Source organism: Neofelis nebulosa, chromosome X, assembly GCF_028018385.1.
Source record: "Neofelis nebulosa isolate mNeoNeb1 chromosome X, mNeoNeb1.pri, whole genome shotgun sequence".
In the NCBI taxonomy this organism is placed as follows: Eukaryota; Metazoa; Chordata; class Mammalia; order Carnivora; family Felidae; genus Neofelis; species Neofelis nebulosa.
The window spans coordinates 32,067,575-32,093,313 of NC_080800.1; the positions used below are offsets into that span (position 1 = coordinate 32,067,575).

The following is a 25,739-nucleotide window of genomic DNA, read 5'->3' on the forward strand; positions in this document are numbered from 1 at the left end:
ATATATTCATTACGTCTTCACCGGCTTTCATTCCATAACATAGAAGTACAATTTGTAAAATATTTTATCTTTGAGATTGTGAATGGTCAAAAGTCATACCACTTAATTAATACGTAAGTGTGTGAGTCAAAGAAGGTTTTGGAAAATTAAAAATAAATAGTATGCTAAAGCCATTCATAACCATGAAAAATAATTGCATCTTTACAAAGCTAATAATTCCCTGAAAATTTATTATAGGATGTTTATCTCTTTGTATACTATATTAATCATCCCACTTGCACCTTGATGAATAGGAAAATATCTAAGGCATAAGAAATAGTGAAGTCGCCTAAAAATCTACAGCTTAAAAATATTAATTTACTTAAATAATATTTTAAAATTCCATTAAATTAATCATAACAGTTATGATAAAGATGATAAAATATGAATTATCTTAATACCAAAAAACTAACTGAAATCAGCAACTACTACTAGCATCCCAATACAAATAGGTTCCTGACTTTTTTCTGTGTATTGTAGTATTTATGTCAGCATCCTAAATCTCATTATTTTATTTCATTTGATACAGCTCCATCATGTAGGTGTTATTCTTATTGAATTGAGGTGATTACAATTCAGAAAAATTAACTTACACAAAATCAAGACAGTTGCTTAAGGGTGAAGCTGAACCTCCTTGTATCTGACTTCAAAGTCTTTGTTTTCAATTTCTTTGTAACATTAAAAAAAATGTGAACAGGGGCGCCTGGGTGGCTCAGTCGGTTAAGCGTCCGACTTCAGCTCGGGTCACGATCTCGCGGTCCGTGAGTTCGAGCCCCGCGTCAGGCTCTGGGCTGATGGCTCAGAGCCTGGAGCCTGCTTCCGGTTCTATGTCTCCCTCTCTCTCTGCCCCTCCCCCGTTCATGCTCTGTCTCTCTCTGTCTCAAAAATAAATAAACGTTAAAAAAAAATTTTAAAAAAAAATGTGAACAGTTCACAAAGAGTAGGTACAGGTGGCCAAAGAATGATTGCAAATATGTTAATAGTCACTACTATTCAAATAGATGTTGATTTAAATGACAGCCACCTAAGTTTTTGTTTTCCTTTTTGTCTTTATTTTTCGTTGAAACCATGGTGAAATTTGAACACATACTGCTTCAAGGAATACAAATCACAACATAGTTTCTGAAAAGCAGTTTGTGTAATACATAAACTTAGAAATTAGCCCCCTTTTGATGGGGCGCCTGGGTGGCGCAGTCGGTTAAGCGTCCGACTTCAGCCAGGTCACGATCTCGCGGTCCGTGAGTTCGAGCCCCGCGTCAGGCTCTGGGCTGATGGCTCAGAGCCTGGAGCCTGTTTCCGATTCTGTGTCTCCCTCTCTCTCTGCCCCTCCCCCGTTCATGCTCTGTCTCTCTCTGTCCCAAAAATAAATAAAAAAAAAAAAAAAAAACGTTGAAAAAAAAAAAAGAAATTAGCCCCCTTTTGACCCAGTAGTTCCAATTTTGCTGAGATCATTTAAAGAAAGAATCAAAATATTGTATTGTTTATAATACTGAAAAGTTGAAAATCACCTGAATGCCAAATAACAACTTTATTATATTTGTATTATTTATATGTCTGCGTATATTTTAATTTTACTTACCCATTAATTATATGAGACATTTTCTTTTTTTTTAATTTCTCCCATTGGTTCTACACTTTCAGTCTTCCCACATAATGAAATCAATCAAAAAATTCAACTACATATTCTTCTTTGTAATGGGGAAAGAGTTACATGTAAATAGACATCTTTTTCTTTTACTCCTTTAATTCATCCAGATTTTGCTTTTTTGCTATATAATTATAATCTAATTTGATTCCCCTCATCTAATTAGCAAGTTTCCCATCTTCTCATTCAATAATAATAATCATTCTGTAGCTATTTACTTTTGCAGGCTGTATTCAGACAAAATCTATTCTGTTACATAGATCTGTATTTTAGGTGTTATTCCAGTGCTATGCATTTTAAATCCTATAGTTTTACATTTTATTATTCTATTTCTTTCTTTTCCTGATCTTTCAAATGATTTATTTCCTTTTATCACCTGTTTATCCTTATGGAAAAAACTTAGAATAATTTTTTTTGTCAAGTTTCAAAGAAATCTCAGTAAACATTTGATTGCCATTACATTAAACCTGTAGACAAATTTGGGGAGAACTACATCTTTACAATAATCTCCTTATCCAAGACCATTTATTTCCTCATTTTCTAGCATAATGTTTATAAGTGTTATTAAGTTCATTTTTGTGTATGACAAAAAACATAAAGCTTCCAGTGGCAGTACTTTTGTTTAAATAATCCAAATAATGGGTAAAAGGGGCCAAAAGGTAAAGTAAATAAATGCATAAATAAAAATAAAGTCCCAGGGAATTGCCTACTCTAAATGTGGAGTTGGGTATGGAAATTATTGTTTCTTTTACCAAAGTCAAGAATCTTATTTCATTAGTTTACAAACTTTATATCTCTCTGTATTAATTTTGCACTGCTCATATATTTAAATGACTTTCCTTGCTAGTTTTTTTTTTGAGTTCCTGTTGTTTATTCTTCAGCAAGTGATTTTTAACATATTTTCAAATTTATTTTTTTATTTTTTTATTTTTTTGTATATGAAACTTATTGTCAAATTGGTTTCCATACAACACCCAGTGCTCATCCCAAAAGGTGCCCTCCTCAATACCCATCACCCACCCTCCCCTCCCTCCCACCCCCCATCAACCCTCAGTTTGTTCTCAGTTTCTAAGAGTCTCTTATGTTTTGGCTCCCTCCCTCTCTAACCTCTTCTTTTTTCTTCCCCTCCCCCATGGTCTTCTGTTCAGTTTCTCAGGATCCACATAAGAGTGAAAACATATGGTATCTGTCTTTCTCTGTATGACTTATTTCACTTAGCATAACACTCCAGTTCCATCCACGTTGCATATTTTCAAATTTAAATAATAAGTAATCCAGTTAGTAATTATATATAATGTAATTTATGTCAACACAGAGCCTAACATTGTGTATTCCAATTTGAAATTTTCTGCTTTGCAAAAAAGAGATTCTGAAAGTACTTTGTTAATTATAATTTATATTGTTCTTACTGTCTTCACATGGTTTTCGAATTTAATCCGGTTTTCTCCTGGATTCCTTATTGATTTCCCTAGTGTCTTCTGTGGCTTGTTTTTTTTTTTTTTTTTTCAATAAACTATGCACATCCTGCCTGTACATTGGGTTGACAGTTCAAGGTGCACTCCCTGCTGCTCTATATAATAAGATCTCCAAAGGGGTTTATTTTCTCTAGAAACTTTCTCTAGAAACTTTTTGTTTGCTCTGGTGTTCTTATGTGGCATTAGTGTTAGGAGTGTTTCTGATGATTTGGGGAACTTAAACATTAAGGGTACCACAGAAATGGGAGCTCTGTTTCTTACCCTGCTATTGGCATTTTTAGGGATTTAGGGATTCATCGGCCATTCTGTAAAAATTACTGTAGGGATAATCTCATATACCATGTAAAGCATTTGTAACCTTAAAACTAAGTCTTTCCACCTCTACATGGAACATTTCCTTGGTGAATATTTGAGAACTATAAAGATCTTATTTTTTTTAAGTTTATTTATTTATTTTTGAGGGAGACAGAGACCACATGAGCAGGGGAGGGGCAGAGAGAGAGAGGGAGAGAGAGAATCCCAAGCAGGCTCTGTGCTGTCAGTACAGAGCCCTGTGTGGGGCTCAAACTCACCAAACCATGAGATCATGACCTGAGCCGAAACCAAGAGTTGGATGCTTCACGAACTGAGCCACCCAGGCGCCCCAAAGATTATCTTATTCTTGACCAATATTCACCTAAATGTATAGAGTGAAATACTAATTTCAAGAGATAAAATAGGTGTGATATGAAAAAAAAAAAAGCCTAAAGAAAAACTAAGTTCTATGCTTAAATTTGGGAAATACCAGCTTAAAAAAGTTCCCTTTATGGCAGTGTTTCCTAGGGCTTTTTTTTTCTAATGCTGTTTATATTTCCATATAGAGGAAACAACACGCTTTTGGAATCTATATCTGGCTGAGAAACATATGTTTGTAAATATTGCTCTCAGATGAACTGATTCTGCAGAGAGGTTCTAAATGTGAACGCTCCAGTTTGCCATATACTGTGTCAGTGCATTCAATTCAATTCAGTGAAGTGTTCAACATTAAAGGGAGACCACTGACAGCTGCTAAGACTAGGGTATGTGTCTCATTGTGAGTGCTGCTGTTTCATTTTGTGGTTAGTTCTTCTATGCATCATCCCAGTCTCAACCTGACTTCAGGAACATTTTGACAAATGTTTGACAATCGGCAAAAGGACATAGATAAAAATAATTTCTGCAAACATTCTCATATTAACTTCTTTCTAGAATTTTAGTTCCCTTCTATTCACAAAATCCTTTAATACGGGCACCTGGGTAACTCAGTCTGTTAAGTATCTGACTCTTTATTTCAGATCTGGTCCTGATCTCATGGTTCATGAGATGGAGCCCCACACAGGGCTCCATGCTGAGTGTGGAGTCTGCTTGGGATTCTCTCTCCCTTTCTCTGTGCCCCTCCCCTGCTCATGCATGCATGCACACACTCTCTCTCTCAAAATAAATAAATAAACATTAAAAAAATAAAATCTTTTAATAACATTGAATCTCTGTATATTAAGATATTTACCAAGACTATAATTGTAGCCAGTGACACTGTTTTTTTACATTGGAAAAAGACATTCACATCCATTTTATTCCACTAAGGAAACTTTCTTTTTTCTGGAATTTTTCTCCCTTAGAATGAGTTCCATGCTATGGTATAGATAGCTCAGTACTTCATTTTGTTTTTAATAATTTCAGTGTCCTTTCTGTTATCATCCTCTAAAAATTAGTGACAGGAATTAGACCAGAGTGGGGAGGGGGCCGTGGGGGGATTGGGGGAGGGGAGAAGGAGTCTTCTGTCAGTGAAGAATGTTAACCTGCCAGGTTTTCACTTTGAAGTTCATTCTTGTCTACACATCTAATTAGGTTGAATAACCAAGAGTGAGATAAGAGTATAGGTGAATTGTGATCTCAGAAGATATGCTGCTGCAAAGCTGATACATTTATAAGACTTGAAGTGTTCTTTTTCTCTTTCACTTAGGAAGTAATCAAATGTCACTGAAGCAAAGTCAAGATTAAGCCCTTGAGAAAGAAATATCTTAGCTGTAACATTTTCCTGGGCCCTCTGACTGTGACATTTAAAAAAAAACAGGGCTGAGTTGTGTGTGTTGGGGGATTACTCTTATTCTATATCACGCTATAGCTCTAGAGAATAAGGTACTACCTTACAAATATATGTGTATATAAAATTAGACCTAGGACTCTAGGAAGAGATCCAAGATACACGAACTGGCATTAGACTTGTAGTCCGAGAATCTGTTGTATTCTGGTTTTGACTGTAACCTGAAAAAGTTGTATTAGCTTAAGCTAGTTTCTGTATTCTCTAGAACCTATTCTGGACATCATAAAAAATGAAAATCAGTTTTACCAAATAGGATATTTTTTGAAGAACACATGCAATGGTGTACATGAAGATATTTGTAACCACTAAAATTAGGTACAACTATTGGTTATTAGTATTATTTGTATAGGAGAAAATAGGTAAACACAAAGATGGATTCCTGGTTTTCTTCAGTTTTATAAGAAATAAGATAAATAAATAAATAAATAAATAAATAAATAAATAAATAAGACTAGCATAATGCTGGTACATGCCAGGAAATATATTTCTGAAAATGAATAAAGAAATAGTTTTTTTTCTTCTGAAATCCATTTGTTTTCTAGGTGAAATAGTTGTTAACAAATGATTTTAATTTTCATCAATTACTCATTAATGAAAGAGTTTTGTTACCCTAGGTGAATACTAGTTTTCTAGAAAAGAATTTCTTATGGAACAGTAGTTATCTATTTCCCTATTTATATCTATATTTTTTAAATTATTGAACTTTGTTCTTCCTTTTGATACCCCTAATCCTTTATGTATTCCACTTTTATTCAACATTTTCATTAAATAATATCACCAAGGGCACCTGGGTGGCTCAGTCAGTTAAGTAAGTGTCCAACTTCAGCTCAGGTCATGATCTCGGGTTCTTGAGTTCGAGCCTCGCGTTGAGCTCTGTGCTGACAGCTCAGAGGCTGGAGCCTGCTTCGGATTCTGTGTCTCCCTCTCTCTCTGCCCCTCCCTGGCTCATGCTCTGCCCCCCCCCCCCCAAAGATCAATAAACATTAAAAAAAAATCACCAAATTTCAGTTATTTATATACCACTTTCACAAATTCTGACATACCATTGTATCACCTACATAATAATTTACTTAATAGTATTTTAATGGAAAACAGAGTCACTTGCCATGACCAATAGCAATGTACTCTTTGCAAGGAACTATTTCAAACACTCTATAGGGAAGTCTGGGTGACTCAGTCAGTTAAGCGTCTGACTTCAGCTTAGGTAATGATTCTCACAGTTTGAGCCCTGCATCAGGCTCTCTTCTGTCAGTGTGGAGCCCGCTTCAGATCCTCTGCCCCCTCTCTCTCTGCCCCTCCGCCGCTTGCACTCATGCCCTTTCTCTCTTAACCTCAAGAATAAATAAACATTAAAAAAAAACACTTTGCAAATATTAATGGATTTAGTCCTCACAATAACCCTTTGAGATAGATTGTATTGATACCCCTATGTTAGATATGTATACTGAGACATGTAGGAGTTATGTCCAAGATCACACCCACAATATATACTGGAGCCCAGGTTTGAATATAGGGCTGGGGCTCTACCCAACTGCACAATACTGTTATAAATAGAAGACAGCTTTAAAATGTCTACCGGTAAATAATGTAATAAAAATTTTAAATATCTGCCCAAGTTTCACTCAGAATTATCTGAAGGATAATTGTTGCAAAACACTTTTCCTGGGAAGGAGAATCTAAGAAGGAGGTTAGGATTCAGGAAATTTATTAGGGAATGCTCTCAGGATCAATGCCACTAGGGAAGAAGAGAATGAAGCAAGACTGAACAGAGGGAGAAGGTAGGGACAAAGGTGTCAGCTCACACATGGCAAGCACCGAAAGGCTGGCTCTTCAGAGTTGCCCCAGGTGGAGATGATAAAGCTGGGATTTTATACCTCCATCTCCTTGACCACCCCACCTGTCCCCTGCCCCAGCCCAATGCCTCCATTAATCTATCATTAAATGCAATCGGCCCCAGGAAAGCAGTTCCACCTGGGTCAGTATGTATGTGAGTCTATTGTTAGACTTTCTATTTGGTTCCAGTTGTCTACTCATCTATCCTTGTGCCAGTACCGTACTACCTTAACTACCATAACTATATGGCAAGTCTTGATATGTGGTTACATAAGCTCTTCCAATTTTTCCTGTTTTTCAAGAGTTTTGTTTTTACTCTAAATCCTTTGTGCTTTTATCAGACTTTTAGAATCAGCTAGGTAATTTCCAAACACACGCAGATACACAGATACATACACACATACATACCCCTGCTAGATTTTGTATTTGAATTGTATTGAAATTGTGCACTGATTTGGGGGTAACTGACATCTTAGAAATATTGATAGAAATATTGAGTGATTGAGTCTTTTAAATCTAGTCATTTGGCTTTTCCCTCCATCTATTTATCCAAAGGACTGTCTATTTCTTCAAGATTTATTTTATTTATTTATTTTTTCTTTTTATTTATGAAATTTATTGTCAAATTGGTTTCCATACAACACCCAGTGCTCATCATCCCAACAGGTGCCCTCCTCAATACCCATCACCCACCCTCCCCTCCCTCCCACCCCCATAAACCCTCAGTTTGTTCTCAGTTTTTAGGAGTCTCTTATGGTTTGGCTCTCTCCCTCTCTTTTTTTTTTTTTCCTTCTCTTCCCCTATGGTCTTCTGTTAAGTTTCTCAGGATCCACATAAGAGTGAAAACATATGGTATCTGTCTTTCTCCGTCTGACTTATTTCACTTAGCATCACACTCTCCAGTTCCATCCACGTTGCTACAAAAGGCCATATTTCATTCTTTCTCATTGCCACGTAGTACTCCATTGTGCATATAAACCACAATTTCTTTATCCATTCGTCAGTTGATGGACATTTAGGCTCTTTCCATAATTTAGCTATTGTTGAGAGTGCTGCTATAAACATTGGGGTACAAGTGCCCCTATGCATCAGTACTCCTGTATCCCTTGGGTAAATTCCTAGCAGTGCTATTGCTGGATCATAGGGTAGGTCTATTTTTAATTTTTGGAGGAACCTCCACACTGTGTTCCAGAGCGGCTGCCCCAGTTTGCATTCCTACCTCTTCAAGATTTATTTAGGGCCATTTTGTCTGTGCTGATTTGATATGTCAGCATTATCATAGACTACACTGCCATGTGTATTTGGTTTCTTTCTGAGTTATCACTACAGTTCCACTGATCTGTCTTTCAGAGCTGAAACTACACTATTTTGATTAGAGAGGCTTATAATGTCTTTTAATATGTGTTGAAGATAGCTCTCTGACATTACTTTTCCTTTTCAGAGTTTTACTGGCTATTCTTTCTTGTTTATGTATCCATATGACCTTTATAATAAACTCAATTACCTCCGGAGAAAACCTGAAAGAATATTTATTGGAATTATTTTAAATTTATCATTTAAATTTTAACTTTATACCTGTAAGAAAAATGACATTTCTGTGATACTGAATCTTTGGTTCAACGTCCATTTTATGTATTTTCACTAGTTCGTCAACTTTTTGTTTTCAGAAATGTTTAACCTGTATTTTTTTATGTATTTTCAAGTATATTTTTTATATATTTTGCATGTTTCTAATGGACAAATCGTGCTCAAAATAATTATATATTAATTATATTATATATTATATTAGTATATAAATTATATTAATTATATTATAACCATTATAGTAATAATTATATTACTGATAGATAATATATCTCATTTTTTGTGATATTAGAGGAACAGTAAATACACAGTTTTTTGTCAAATAATGTAAGCTACTTTTGTGATTATTTATACTTAGTATTTTATTACCAATTTTAAATGCAACAAGTAACTATTTTCTCTTATTGCTTCCTAGAACACATAAAGGCTTTACTGAAAACAATACGAGTATTCTTTGCTCAAGAATAGAAAATCTTTAATCATTTTCATGAGAAAGATTAATATAATTAAAAATATTATATAATGACTATTATATCACTTTAGTACTCTTGGTATTCTCTGATGCAGTAGTAAAAAGATTAGCATACTCTTCAAAACATTCTACACAATGTTAATAATCTCTGTAAGGTCTAATTAAATTTTATCTTTAATTTAAAGAAAAGATTTAGAGCCCCACTTTAGTTTGTTGTCATCAGAGTAATCACAACATTAGGAAAGCCTCTTTCTGGTTACGCAAATATTCCTGGCCGATAAATGCATATGGACGATCCCTTTAACCATATTGCTCTATTCTACTTAAATTTCTTTTTTTCTTTAAAACATCAGCAGGCCTTTTTTTATCACATAATTTTCTACATATAAATAAAACAAACCAGATATAATTTTAGTTAGTGTCATTTTCATGTAATTTAAAATTTTTTCAGTATTCTATTTTAGCTTTATTTAAATATGGATATATGGGGAGACATAAATATTAGTTAACATTCCTTTGTTCTTTGACAATTAATGCCTCTGTTGTCAACATGAAGCCATTCAGGCTTTTTGTAAGTTATATTTGCATAACTTTTGCTCATTTTAAATGATTCTAGGTGAGTTTTTCTTATTAATTTTTTTTTAATTTGAGAGAGAGAGAGAGAGGGAGAGAGAGCGTGAGCAGGGGAGAAGGGCAGAGAGAGGAAAAAGAGAATTCAAAGCAGCCTCCCCCCTCAGAACCAAGCCCGAGGCAGGGCTCGATCTCATGACCCTGGGATCATGACCTGAGCCGATATTAAGAGTGGGACGCTCAACCGACTGAGCCTCCGAGGTGCCCCAATATTAGGTTGTTTTTACCTCTGTCATTAATTTGTAAAACTTTTTAATATTATCCATTAAAATTCATTTTTGGTCTCTCCATGAGAGATACTTCTTTTTTTTCTTTTAAAGTTTATCTATTTATTTATTTAATACTCTCTATACCCAAGTGGGATTCAAACTCACAACCCTGAGATCAAGAGTCATGTGCTCTTGAGGTGCCTCGGTGGCTCAGTCAATTGAGCATCTGCCTTCACCTCAGGTCATGATCTCACGGTTTGTGGGTTCAAGCCCTGCGTTGGGCTCTATGCTGATAGCTTGGAGCCTGGAGCCTGCTTTGGAGTCTGTGTCTCCCTCTCTCTCTGCCCCTCCCCCGCTTGTGCTGTCTGTCAAAGATGAATAAATGTTAAAAAAATTAAAAATAAAAAAAGTAAAGAGTCACGTGCTCTTCAGTCTGAGCCAACCAGGCACCCTTCCCTGAAAGATATTTCTTCTAATCTATTATTTGTTTATTGTGTTTAATTATAGTTTTTCCCATATTTTTTTCTACTATTTTATGGTTAAATTGTCCTCTCTTTATATCCTCGGGGTCACCTGTCTTGGTTAGAAAGATTTTATTCTCAGGGTGCCTGGGTGGCTCAGTCGGTTAAGCATCTGACTTCAGCTCAGATCATGATCTCACAGTTCGTGGGTTCGAGTCCTGTGTCAGGCCCTGTGCTGACAACTCAGAGCCTGGAGCCTGTTTTGGATTCTGTGTCTCCCTCTCTCTTTGCCCCTCCCCCACTTGCGCTCTGTCTTTCTCTCTCAAAAATAAATAAAATTTAAAAAATTAAAAAAACATTTATCATAACAACAAATCCCTGCAATTCCTAGGCAAAAATCTAACAAAATATGTACAGTACCTATATACCAAATAGTAGAAAGCACTGATGAAATAAATCCAATAAACCTTAGTAAATAGAGTTGCATCACGCTCATTGACTAAAAACCTAATTTTGTTAAAATGTCAGTGCTCTCCAATTTGATATATAGATCCAGTGCCTTTCCAATCTATTTTTCATGAGACTATTTTTGTAGATACTGATAAGCTGATTCTAAAATATATATGAAAAGACAAAAGAATTAGAATTTCTAAAAAGATGAGGAAGAATGAAATTGGAAGATTTACATTGAAGATTTTAAGATGTACAGGCATACCTTGGAGACATTGCAGATTTGGATCCAGATCCCTGCAATAAAGCAAATATGGCAGTAAATGAGTCAAATGAATTTTTTGGTTTCCTAGTGCATATAGAAGTTACGGTTACACTATAGTGTAGTCTCCTAAGTTACAATAACATTATGTCTGAGAAGCAGTGTGCATAGCTTAATTAAAAATTAATTTATTACTATAGACTCTTTTTTTAAATGTTTACTTTTGAGAGAGAGGCACACACTAGGTTTTGTATGTAAGTGATGAATCACTAGATTCTACTCCTGAAACTAATATTACACTATATGTTAACTAACTGGAATTTAAATAAAATCTTGAAAAGACAAAAAAAGATTTATTACTAAAAAATGTTAGCCATCATTGGAACCTTCAGTGAGTCATAATCACTAATCAAAGATCACTTTAACAGATGTAAAAATACTGAAAAGGTTTAAAATGTGTGATTACCAAAATGTGACACAAAATAAGCAAATGTTGTTGGAAAAATGGCACTGATAGACTTGCCTGATGCAGGTTGCCCAAACCTTCAACTTGTAAAAAGAAAGAAAGAAAGAAAGAAAGAAAGAAAGAAAGAAAGAAAGAAAGAAAGAAAGAAAGAAAGAAAAAAACCAGGGCATTATCTGAGAAGCACAATAAAGTGAAGCACAATAAAACGAGGTATGCCTGTACCTAAAAATCTGCATTATTTTATATTGACTAAACAGACATCTAGACAATTTGTACTGACTAAAGATGGACATAAAGATCAAATGAACAGGAAAGAAAACCCAGGTTTAGACCCATACACATATAGTTAACTGAATGTTTGGGGTCTGAAGAAATACTAAACACCTGATTGATACAAGCATGGTCCACTGATAGGTGATCAGATTAGATGGTGAAAGTTCAAAGAGAAGGAATATTTGCATCATCTCAAAGTATTTCTGCTAGATGTGTATTAAATACTAAAATACTAACTTACATTGGAGAACTTGGCAGATACCATCTTAACGAAATAAAGATTAACATGACCAATAATAAAATATATCAATATCATATATCCCCTGATAATCGGACACAGAGAAGAAGAAATAATCTCTCTGGTATTATTCCCCCCAAAACATACCCTCAATCTTATGAGAAAACATCAGAAATTCAAACTGAGGGGCATTCTATAAAATAAATTAACAGTGCACTTTTTTTTAATGTTTATTTATTCTGAAAAAGAGAAAGAGAAAGAAAGAGAGAGGGCATAAGCAGGGGGAAGGGGAGAGAGGAGAGAGAGAATCCCACACTGACAGCGTGGAGCTCAATCCCATGAACAGAACCGTGAGATCATGACCTGATCCGAAATCAAGAGCCGTACGCTTAACTGACCAAGCCACCGAAGTGCCCCACCAGTACACTTTAAAAGTATTAAGATCATAAAAGACAAGGAATGGCTGAGTCACAGATTGAAGGATACTCAAGGGACATGCCATCTAAATGCAATGCAGAATCTTGGCTTGGGTCCTGTGATATAAAATAACATTAGTGGAATACCCAATGATATCTGGATAAAGTATATAGTTAGTTAATCGTGTTGTATCAATGTTACTTTCTTAGTTTTGATAATTCTATATTTTCACATAAAAGATTATTTTTAAAGTCAGTTAGAAAATATTATCTCTGGAATTATTCCAAACACTAACTATCTTTTTATTTTATTACTCAAAATCTATAGCATGTTTTATAATTTCTGTAAGACTATGTGAGTCTAAAAAAAATAAAATAAAATAAAAAAACGATGTGAGTCTTTCTTTGTGTCAGGTAAATTTGGGATGGTAATGTGATGATAAATTGAGTTTTGGTTGCTAATTTACAAAAACTAGAACAAGGGGTGCCTGGTTGGCTCAGTCAGTTAAGCACCCAACTTCGGCTCAGGTTATGACCTCACGGTTTATGGGTTTTGAGCCCCACGTTGGGCTCTGTGCTGACAGTTCAGAGCTTTAAACCTGCTTTGGATTCTGTGTCTCCCTCTCTGTCTGTCCCTCCCCCGCTCATGCTCTGCCTCTCAAAAATAAATAAACATTAGAAAAAAAAAAGTAGAACAAGGAGGATTCCAATGCTAGCTGCTTAGTTTATGTTAATTCCTAAAAAATTATTGCTATGTCATCAAAATCAGGTAGAATGCTTATAATGAAAACAAACACGAATAGTAATAATAGCATGGATTGATTATGAGCAAACTCTAACACTTTAACCTAGTTTTACAGATCTTCCTTGACTTAGGATGGGGTTATATCCCAACAGAGCCATTGTAAGTTGAAAATAACATTAAGTGGAAACTGCACTTAACACCTCTAGCCTACCAAACATCAAAGCGTAGCCTAGTCGACATTAAACCTTTAAACCAGAACATTTCCCTTAGCCTGCAGTTGGGCAAAATCATGTAAGACAAAAGGTATGGAATATCTCAAGTAATTTGTTGAATACCAATGTGAAAGTGACGAACATAAAGCGTACCACTTGTTCACCCTCGTGATTAGGTGGTTGACTGGGAGCTGTGGCTCACTGCCACTCAATACCCAGCATCATGAGAGTGTCGTACAGCATATCACTAGCCCAGGAAAATATAAAAATTCAAAATTCAAAGTACAATTTCTACTGAATGTGTACTGCTTTTGCACTTACAAGGGATGGTCTCTATTTTGCTAAACTCTCAAATCTTAAGAAATATGTAATACTTAGGTTCTTCATTTTCTACAAGGCATTAGACAGATTCCATTATGAGATCCTTGTGATACAAGTAAATGCATTCCAGTATATTGAACATTTGTATCCAAAACTCCTGATAAATGGTCATTTACTCTGTCATGATAGTCACTCCCTTTCCTTATGCTTTCAGCTCCCGTGTTTGTCTTCCTTCTTCTATTCACTAGGCAAACCCACAACCATGGTGAATGTAGTCAATGATTGCTGCATTAATACTGTATAACAAACAACCTCATAATCTCAATGTTTTCTAACCATAAACACTCATTTTTCTTGCTTGTGAATCTGCTGATTAGCTGAGTAGCTCTTCTTTAGATTTTCTATCAGTTTCAGGGCTGCTCTATATGTTTACTCATTGTGGGATGTACCTAGAACATTGTCTCATTGTGGCTGGAAGAAGCACATGAGGAGAAGTTCTAGGGTCCCAACTTGTATGCTGTCACCTACCCTGACATTCCATTGGTGAAATCAAGTCACACTTAGTATCATTGGAGATAGGAAATATATTCTGTCTGCCTGAACATTGGAAATATTGAAGTCTAATCACAATCAAACCCTGGCCATGAGTATATAATGATAATAAAGGGGAAGAGTGAAGTATCAGGAAAAGTGGTCCAGTCTCCTACAGTAGCCACCGACCAACTCTGTCTTTTCTTCACTCGCACGCACACAGGTAACTGAATATGGGTGGGAAACAAAGAAAAAGAAACAAAACAAAACAAATCTCTGAGTTTATTTTCATTATTAGGGCTGAATGATTTGTGTTCCTGTCACAAGCCAGCATAATATTGACACCTTGATCTGATGGCCCCTGCAGCCACCAACCCATTTCTCTCTTTTTCTTTAAAGAAAAATTCCTAGGAAAAGTTTTCTGTCCTTACTGTCTCTGCTTCCTTTTTTTTTTTTTTTAAAGTTTATGTATTATTTGGAGAGACAGCATATGTGCACATGGGGGACGGGCAGAGAGGCAGAAAGACAGAATCCCAAGCAGGCTCTGCACTGTCATCGCAGAGCCCAGTGCAGGGCTAGAACTCACAAACCATGAGACCATGACCTGGGCCGAAATCAAGAATATGCTTAACTGACTGCGCTACCTAGGCTCCCATCTCTGCTTCTTTATCTCTATTATCAATTCTCTTATTCACTTCAGTGAGAACCTAATCTTAACAACTCAACTAAAATTGCTTTTGTCAAGGAAATCATGACCTTCATGTCCCAGAATCTACAGGTCAATGCTATGTTCTTATTTTACTTTATCTGTCAGTAGCATTTGATATAGTTGACTCTTCTCTCCTTGAAATGTATTAACTTGATGTTTGGTTTTCCTCCTCCATCATTGTTTAGCCCTTGTGAGTCATCTTTTCTGTCTTTTATCTGCTATGAGAACTCTAGGTGTTAGCTTGATTTAAGGCTCAGTCTTATCTCTTTCCCAGTTATACTATCTTCCTGGCCATTTTTATAGGCTTGTGGATCCTATCTATTCATTGTAAACTCCTAACTTATATCTCCAACTCCAGAATTTCTCTTGAGTTTCAACTACTTATTTTTTTCTTCACATGGATATCTAGTAGGTATCTCTTACTAAATAGTACTCTTGATATACCTGTCCCCTCACAAGCTAATTTATTACTCAGAGATTTCTCCATCTGAGTTAATGGCACCATTATTCATCTAGTTCATCTTGCCAAACACCTAGGAGTCATACTTGATTCCTTTTTTTTCCCTCGCTGCAAAATCCCAGACTATCAGTGAACGGTGATCACAAAGCCATAAATGTGTATCTCATTTCTGACTCCTTTTTTCTACCTCCACCACTTTTACCTTCATCTATATCACCCGAACTACTACAATTGCCTGTTTTATTTGTCTTGCACCCTATACTCTGATCTCCTCACAGAAGAGAGTGGTCTGTTGTAAAACATAAATTATGTCCTGTCATTATGTTGTTTTAAACCTCCCTGTGTCATCCAGGGCCATTTAGGTTTAGGTTTTGGGGCACCTGGGTGGCTCAGTCAGTTAAGTGTCTGAATTCAGCTCAGGGCATGATCTCGCAGTTAGGGTTTGAGCCCCACATTGGGCTGTGTGCTGACAGCTCAGAACATGGAGCCTGTTTCAAATTCTGTGTCTTCCTCTCTCTCTGCCCCTCCCCCACTCATGCTCTGTCTCTCTCTCTCTCAAAACTAAACATTGAAAAAAAATTTTAATAAAAAGATTTAAGAAAATAAAAACCTTTAGGTTTTAAACCTCCCAAACTTTGGGAGGCGAGGTCAGAGAGGCCCCCCATTATCTGGTCCATGCTTTTTTTTTTCTCTGACCATACCTCCTCTAATCTCTCCCACACTTCACTTAGCTGCTACAACATTCTGAACTGATTTCTATTTAAGAGTTTAAATTGCTCACCCTTCTGCTTGGAACACTCTTACCACACCTTCTTGATTACCCACCTCTAAATCCCTTAAATGCCTCCATTCAGTGTCTCTCTTTAGAGAAGTTTCCCTGAAAACAGCCTTCACTAATTCTCTTCCTAAACAATTAATTTAAAACCTACTGTGTAGTTATCTACTTATTTACTCCTCTTCTTTCCCCCACTTTATATTAAGTTCCACACCACAAATGATATTTTCTCTCACTCCCTACAGTATTCCCAGCAACTAAAACAGTGCCTTGTTCAACTCATTCATATACTAATATTTATTGAGAGTTACTATCTCCTAAGATCCTGTTCTAAATTCTGTTGATACAGCAGGGAGCTAAAAAGACAAAAATCTCTGCCCTACTGGGATTTACATGCTGGTAGGAAATGACAGGCACTAATCAAATAGGATGAGGAGAGAAAATAGGTAGGGGAGGGGGATAAGGCAGGTCGTGGTGCTAGAGGTGCAGGGCTTTTTAAATTTTTTTTATTTATTATTGAGAGAACACAAGGCGGGGATGGGCACTGAGAGGGGAACAGAGGATACAAAGTGGGCTCTGTGCTGACAGCAGCAAGTCTGGTGTGGGGTTCGAACTCACAAACCATGAGATCATGACCTGAGCCGAAGTCAGATACTCAACCAACTGAGCCACCCAGGTGCCCCTGGAGGTGCAGTTTTGAAACGGGTCATGAATGAATTGGCCTGCAGAGATGGCTATAAATGGCTGATAGAGTCTCATCTGAGTCTATACCGTCTATGTCTTGTGTAAAACCATAGAATACTTAGCAAATTTATGTATCACAAAAAGCAGGAAGAGAAAGCCAATATGCTAGAATGCTAAATGGATATTTAATCCCACTATTCCATAATGTTTGGCTGAAGTTTTTAAGACAAAGTATTAAGGAAATAATAGAATGTCTGCCATGTGAGTGCAAAGCATCAGTAGCATAAATTGAATAGGGTTGTGTGCAGCTTGGGAGCACATTTTTGGTTTTGTCTTAACTCTTTTTTTTAATGTTTATTAATTTATTTTGACGGGGGGAGGGGCAGAGAGAGAGGGAGACAGAGAATTCAAAGCAGGCTCTGTGCTGCCACTGCAGAGCCCGATGCAGGGCTTGAACTCACGAATGGTGAGATCACAACCTGAGCCGAAGTCAGACACTTAACCAACTGAGCCAGCCAGGCACCCCTTGTCTTACTCAATTCTTGATAACATACTTTGTAGTAAGATTATCTCAAATTTAAAGTAAGTTTGAGCAAAATCGCTTTTCACAGGTGTTAGAAATAGGTAATTGTTCCAAATCGCTTTGCACAGATTAGATCATACCTGGATAATTTGGGTCGGTTAAACAGGCCAAATATTAAGATACTGGACAATAAAATGCTCCTTTGCATGGATATTGAGTGATGAAGGGTCTTTTGTCATATCTTAGGAAATGGCTAATAAATACCTGGTAAATGGCTAGACAACTCTACTTATAACCAAAACCTCCAACAAGACATATTGTTTGGATTTACATTGATGCTGCAGAAACCACACATAGTTACAGTTGTGAAGAAAGAGTGAAATTAGAAATTTAGAAAATCTTCCATTATGGATAAGGCAACAACAGTCCATATGTTACAATTTAGGTAGAAATGGTGATGTCCCAATGGGCAGGTAGTCCATGGAAATGGGAATTCAAGGACAGTATTTGGATACCCAGGAAATCATTCATTATAGGTGGAAATATAACATACAGTTGACCTTACTGGTTTGGGGCTGCCTCTTGAAGGACTTCAAAAAACAGTCAAGACAGGGGCGCCTGGGTGGTTCAGTCGGTTGAGCGTCTGACTTCAGCTCAGGTCACGATCTCATGGTTCGTGAGTTCGAGCCCCGCGTCGGGCTCTGTGCTGATGGCTCAGAGCCTGGAGCCTGCTTCCGATTTTGTGTCTCCCTCTCTCTCTGCCCCTCCCCCATTCATGCTCTGTCTCTCTCTGTCCCAAAAATAAATAAACATTAAAAAAAAAAATTAAAAAAACAGTCAAGACAGTCAAAATCTTGAATCTTTGATTTAAATAACTAGCAAGACATGACAAATATATAGAACAAGGTCTAGTGTTTGAGGGAATAAATGATAGCATGGAAAAGTGACTTTTCCAAATGTGGAAGATGGAGTTTAATATTCTGTATTGCTGCTGCTGACGGCAGAACTTCGACCAGAGACTGGTAGCTCTAAGCAGTGTAACTAGGGCCTAAAACAATGAAAAACCTTCCAATTTTGTTTCATGAACGAACTGAGTACCTTAAGAAATAGGAATCCCTCATCAGAGGATGAGTTTAAGTGGTTGCCAAGGGGCCATGTTCCAAGTACTATTTAGAATATGTTCCTGTATTCACTGGCAGGTTATATGTGAGGACCATTAAATTAGAACTCAAAGATTCTGTCATTCTGTGTTAATGACATTAATAAAAACAGACCTATGTAGGTTTGTTTGCTTTTGGAATAGCTATTCTCATTTTGATGCTAGGTTTACAATATTTTGTCTTTCTTAAAAAACTGGCCAGGTTTGGGGCGCCTGGGTGGCGCAGTCGGTTAAGCGTCCGACTTGAGCCAGGTCACGATCTCGCGGTCCGTGAGTTCGAGCCCCGCGTCAGGCTCTGGGCTGATGGCTCGGAGCCTGGAGCCTGTTTCCGATTCTGTGTCTCCCTCTCTCTCTGCCCCTCCCCCGTTCATGCTCTGTCTCTCTCTGTCCCAAAGATAAATAAAAAACGTTGAAAAAAAAAATTAAAAAAAAAAACAAAAACAAAAACAAAAAACTGGCCAGGTTTGGGGGCGCTTGGGTGCCTCAGTTGGTTGAACATCCGACTTGGGTTCAGGCCACGATCTCACAGTTCATGAGTTTAATTCCCACATTGCGCTCACTGCAGTCAGCTCAGAGAGAGCTTCAAATCCTCTGTCCCTCTCTCTCTCTCTCTCTGCCCCTCCACCGCTCATGCACTCTCTCTCTCTCAAAAATAATCATTTTTAAAAATCGAAAGCATTTTTTCTTAGGTGCTAAAAAAGCCATAAGAAAGAAAAATTTGGTATAAAAGTGCTCAGATAGTGAAGTAAAAGACAAATTATATACTTTTTGACTACTTTTGGAATCAAACAAGGTGTGAGAGAATAAAATTATGTTTTGTAACGTGGAATATACTCTTTCAAGTTTTATTGGTCTAATAATGTTTTTATTATGTTGGGATCAAGGATCAAGTGCCTGTCTTAGGAGAAACATAATAAAACATGCTTAAAACTGAGTATTTATCTACCTCCATAACACAGAGAAGAAATCAGGGCAAAAACACTGAAGGTCACTGGCGTAGAATCCAGTATGAAAAAACATAGAATGCACCAGCTTCTATGCAAGAGCCTCAAGAGATGGAAGCTGTAAAGAAAGTGTTGTGAGATAGTAAAGGTGGTGACAGTTTTAGCACATTGGGTCGCTTTTGGAACACTTAATGCAATTGTGTAGATTTTGAATTTTTGTTTTAATTCTTAGAGTCTGTTAAGTGAAATATGTTCTATGACATATTTGCTACATCTCATGACATGTTTGGTACATTCTAAAAAAAAAAACAAAATTTCTGCTTTATGCTATACAAATATTATATTTTTCGTTGTTTTGTATGAAAAAATATAATATCAGACTCCAATTCCAGAATACTTATTACATTCAGTGAGATTGATTAAAATTTTCTATCACTTCAAACTTTAATTTCAAGCAAAAAAAAATTCCAGAAATAACAAAGTATGTTGGCTCAGAAGAGTTTAAAATGAAAATCAATATGCATCTGTCAAATGTAATCAGAGCTTTATCTGATATGTCAAAAATCCAATTACACCTGAACTGAAATTGTTAGTTTTTTTCTTCTTCTTCTTTTAGCTGTCAATGCTATGTATATTTAAGTCTAAAAGTAAGATCAAATGCATATAAGTTGTCATGATCTCCATGAGTAGGAAATAAGTACACAATTGAAACTCTCTACTGTCACCAGCTCTGTGGGCAAGTCAAAATTTAATCTTACAGAGGGATTAGATTTACTTTTTTTTCAGCTATATCCTAAAAGGGACACAATGAATGCATTTTATGAAAACATTCATTCCAGGATTTCTCTATTTTGACTAGGCATAACCACTCATTACCTTTTGCTACTTGTATTCTACCTGAATTCTGGTAGCTATAATGGGTTTCCTTTCCTGTGCAACTTGGCATATATTGGACTCCCTGACCCCTTGATAGGAACAGAAGAAACCATCATTAAATGTTATTCATTTTATTATATGTAAATGGGATTGTGATATTTATCACAGCTTCTATCAGGAAGAAAACTGATAGAAGGGAAAAGGTAAGTGGGAAGACACCTTGCAGACAAGTACTCATTTCCTGAGTACATTAGCAAAGTCTCCACATTTGACATTATGGTTGATCCTCAAACAACATGGGTTTGAACTGCTCAGGTCCACTTACATGCAGGGGTTTTTTTTGTTTTGTTTTTTTTTTTACAGCGCAATATTATAAATGTATTTTCTCTTCCTTATGGTTTTCTTTCTTCTTTAATGTTTATTTATTTTTGAGAGGGAGAGCTCCAACAAGGGAGGGGCAGAGAGAGATGGAGACAGAGGATCGGAAGCAGGCTCCACACTATCAGTGCAGAGCCTGATGTGGGGCTCAAACTCACAAACCATGAGATCACAACCTGAGCTGAAGTGGGATGCTCAACTGACTGAGCCACCCAGGTGCCCCATCTCTTCTTTATGATTTTCTTAATAACATTTTCTTTTCCCTAGCTTATTTTATTGTAAGAATACACTATATAATACATATAACACACAAAATATGTGTTAATCGACTGTTTATATTATCAGTAAGGCTTCTAGGCAACAGTAGGCTCTTAGTAGTTAACTCTTTAGGAGTCAAAATTTATATGCAGATTTTTGACTTCACAAGGGAGTTGACACCTCTAGCCTCTACATTGTACAAGGTTCAGTTGTAGTTGGTTACTTGTGAGGGCTGAGTTTTAAGAAAGCTAAGTTCATGTATAGCTAAATATATGCATATAGTTTAGGTAGTTAGAGAGTGTTGAATAATCGGTGGACTATTGTCAAGCCATTAGCAAGTCCTTATATGTAATATATATTTGCTAAATTATCTGATCTTTCCCATTTCCAAAGTCTCATCCCCAAAGATAGGTGGAGTGTGAGATCTTACCACCACCATTTATTTGTCTCCCATGTGGAAGTATGTAATTATCCAGTTAGCCCTCTATATTTCTGTTACCATATGAACACCAGTTCTGAGTCACCCTCATTCTCAGCATTTCATATCCCCAAGAGCAGTGCATCCACTTTTTATTTTGGTTTTTTATTTAAATTCCGGTTAGTTCACGTACGGTGCAATATTAGTTTCAGGTGTACAATATAGTGATTCAACACTTCCATACAATATCCGGTGCTCAACAGTACATCCACGTTTTTTTATCACAGCATCCTCTCCTTTCCAAACTCTAAGACTTTACCACACTATCCTCTAGAATTCATGATTTGTCTTAGGGAAAATACTCTCTATCCCCAAATCAACTTACTTACCTGAATGTTTCCTGTATCTTGAAACCTGACCCTCCTCTGACAAGATACTGTTTCCCTGTAATTAGAAAAATCCTCATCAGCTCTGTGAAATACACTGTTGTTGTTATTGATAGTCACATTGAATATTCTTTTTAAATTTTTTTAAAATATTTATTTAGAGAGAGAGAGAGAGAGAGAGCATGCGTGAACAAGTCGGGGAGGGGTAGAGAGAGGGTAAGAGAAAATCTTAAGTAGGCTGCACACTGACAGCATGCAGCTGGACACGGGGCTCCATCTCAGGAACTGTGAGATCATGACCTGAGCCAAAAAGAGACACTTAACTGAGTGAGACACCTAGGCACCGGATAGTCGCATTGAATATTCTAATTAGTTTATTTTATCCCTTGATTTTTACATGTTAATGTTTAGCAATATTTTTGTCATTCCAAAAGAAATTATAGAATGAAGAGAATTGTAATATAAAAATGAAAGATCTGTCTTGAATTGTCTATAAATATTGAAACAATTCATACATAATAAAATGCTCATATCTATTAGAAGTCTGGTTTTGCCAAGACAGCATAGTCCTTTTCTTCCCACCCCACTCTAGCCAAACATCAGTGGAAAAACTCCCATGTGCCCCACCCTGATAACCTCAGGAAGGCCTAGTAGATAAATGATTTTCACCCTCCCACCTTCCTGCCTCACAAACATCACACTCTGATTGCCTTCCCCTCCCCCTTGCCTGTCTGTTGTGTTGATAAGGCTAAGCAGCAAAACTAATCTGTCATTCCCTCCGGCTAAAGTGGGCGATGCTCCAGTTCCCTCACCACAGTGGTGTTGGTGGAGCCAAGAGAGGAGCTTATCTTCTCTTTATTCCCTGGCAGAAGCAGGTGGAGTTCAAACTATCCCACCAGGGAGGTGTCAGCATTGTTGTAAGCTGAGAGTGTGTCCCCACCCAAGAACAGTGAGACTTAAAGAGCTGGTGCCTGGAGGATCTAGTCACCTCTACCTACACCTGTTTTCAGTGAGACTGAGCAAATTGGTGCATTTTGGGCTAGTAAGCAGTCCGATTTCTTCCCACTGGTGTCAGCAAAATCCAGTAAGGTGTACAGCAGGGCCAGCAGCCACTCCTATTCCATCCTATTCCCTGGAGCCAGTGAGATACAGTGGGGACCACAGTCTACTCCCCTTGTAAGCATCAATAAGGTAAAATGAAGTGATGTGAGGCAGGGTAGTTGGCATGTTGCTTCTCTTCTTTCCACATGTGAGCCAGGACCAGTGGAGAACTGAGCCTCCAGCCCCACGTAGCATCAGTGAGGCAGAATGAAGTGGTGAGAGGTGGAGCTAGCTGGCACTCTGCTTCTTCCCTTCTCTTTTCTTCTCTTGGTCGTTTCTCTCAAGCCCATCAGGGAACAGAACCTCCACTCCACCCTTCTGCAATGAGGTGATGTAAATCAGTGCCTCACATTCTGCTTCAACAAATAATTTTGAATTCTCATCACACAAATGAAAGAACAGAAAATCTGAGAAAAAAAATCTAAGTTAAAGAACCAAATTGAAGTACTGGTAATGATGAAATACATTAGGTTAAATAAATATCTCGCTGGATGTGATCAAGAGGAGAATGGAGATGACGGAGAATAGAATCAGTGACTGTGAGGACAGATCAATAGAATCTACACAGACTGAACAACAGACAGAACATAAACTGAAAAAAAAATACACAGAGGTTCAGGGACATGTAGGAAAATAATAAAAGAGATAACTGTCATATCAGAGCCCAGAGGGAGAGGAGAGCCTGTGACTGAAACACTATTCAGAGACATAATATCTGAAAACTAGTGATGGAATACATAAACCTAAAGATTCAGAAGGCTAGTAAACTCCAAACTGTTTAAAGCAAAAAGAAGTCCATAGCAAGACACATCATAATTAAACTTCAGTAAACAGAAGACAAAGAAACAAACCTTGAAAGCAGCCAAAGAGAAATAGTGCATTACCTACAGGGAAACAGCAATTCAGATGACAAGAGATTTCTCATCTGAAACCGTGGAGACCAGAAGGAAATGATACATAATTTCCAAGTACTGAAAAGGAAGAACTGTAAACTGTAAATTTTATATCCTGAGACTATATCCTTCATGAATAAAGAGAAAATAGACATTCTTAGATGAGGGGAAAGAAAGACAATTTGTTATAAGCAAATCAGCCCTTAAAGAATGGCTAAACAATATCCTGTAAACAGATAGGAAATGATAACATAAAAAGAATTAGAACTTCAGAAAGTGAAGAATATCAGAATGGGTAAAATAAATATTAATAGACCCTCTTACTTCTTTTGAGTTCCTTAAATCATATTTGCTGTTTGAAGCAAAAATTACAAAATTTTGTGATATGGAATCTATTTATCTATTTATCTCTATCTCTATATCTATAATCTATCTAGAGAGAGAGAGAAGAAAGTCTTAAGATAATTATATTTGAAATGTGGAGCAGATAAAGTGATCTAAATGGAAATAAGGTATATTAACTATATTTTCTTATTTTCTGTACTTTTGATATTCTGGTGTCTGGGACCTTGTTGGGACCTGCCTCTCCCAGGGTTAGCTAATTCCTAAAGATAGTAAATGAGTCTTTTGGGAGAGCACCTTTTGTATGCAAACCAGCAAATCTAGAGCCTGTGCCTCCCACATCTCTTCTATTAGGCTTTTACGTTCTAGGCCAATATTCTCCTATCCTTTTCACTCCAGGGTTGGGAACCCCTACACGCCAAAGCCTACTGAAATTACTCAAACTAGTCATTCCTAAACCTACTTGGCCTACTTACCCTACCTTGTGCATTACTTCCCATGAAAACCACAATAAAGACTCTCACCTGTTCCCTGCACCTCATGACTGACTGTGGTGCTTCTTCACGTGGCACTGCGTGGCATGGCACGTCTCCTGTTTCTAGGGGTAGGTGAGTATAAAAATTTCTTCATGACAGTCATTTCTGTGTCTGCATGTGTTACCACATGTGATTAAAACAAATCCTGGGTTCGTTTTAAAATGTACGTTACATACACTTCATTCAAAGTAGCTAAACATTGTTACCTGTGGAGAGCAATGGGTTGCATATGTATATTAAATTATCACTTAAAAGAACTAAGATGGGGCGCCTGGGTGGCTCAGTCAGTTAAATGTCCAACTCTTGAGTTCAGCTCAGGTCATGATCTCACAGCTTGTGAGTTCAAGCCCCATGTGAGGCTCTGCACTGATAGCGTGGAGCCTGCATGGTATTCTCTCTCTCTCTCTCTCTCTCTCTCTCTCTCTCTCTCTCTCTCTCTCCCTGCCCCTCCCCTACTCTTTCTCTCTCAAAATAAATAAATAAACTTAAAAAAAAAATAGAGAACTAAGAATATAATATGAATATACTCAAAAGTACCATAAATCAGAATCCTAAAATATGTTCAAGTAACTCATGGCAATGTCACCACACATAACATAAGACATGAAAGAAATAAAGTAGTGTTACAGGCATCTGTAAACACATAAACCCAACAACTTAGGGGGAAAAAAATGATCCATTTCTAGTGAATACCAAACTACTAGAATTCACCAAAGATGAAATAGATAATATGAATAGTCATATAGCTATTAAAGAAATTGAATTCATAATCGAGAAACTTCCAAAAAGAAATTTTCAGGCCTAGATGGCCTCAATGGCAAATTCTTTGAAACATTTTAAGAATTAACATTAATCGTTCTCAAACTGTTATAAAAAAGAAGGAGGAGGAGAAGAAGAAACACTTTAACATATT

At 36.8% G+C, this 25,739-nt stretch overlaps 1 protein-coding gene across 1 annotated transcript in view; it reads left to right on the forward strand.

The window, feature by feature from the left end:
- CFAP47 (cilia and flagella associated protein 47) overlaps nt 1-25,739 on the forward strand; it is a 540,470-nt gene that overhangs the window by 440,659 nt on the left and 74,072 nt on the right. The gene's annotated exons all lie outside the window — the stretch shown is intronic.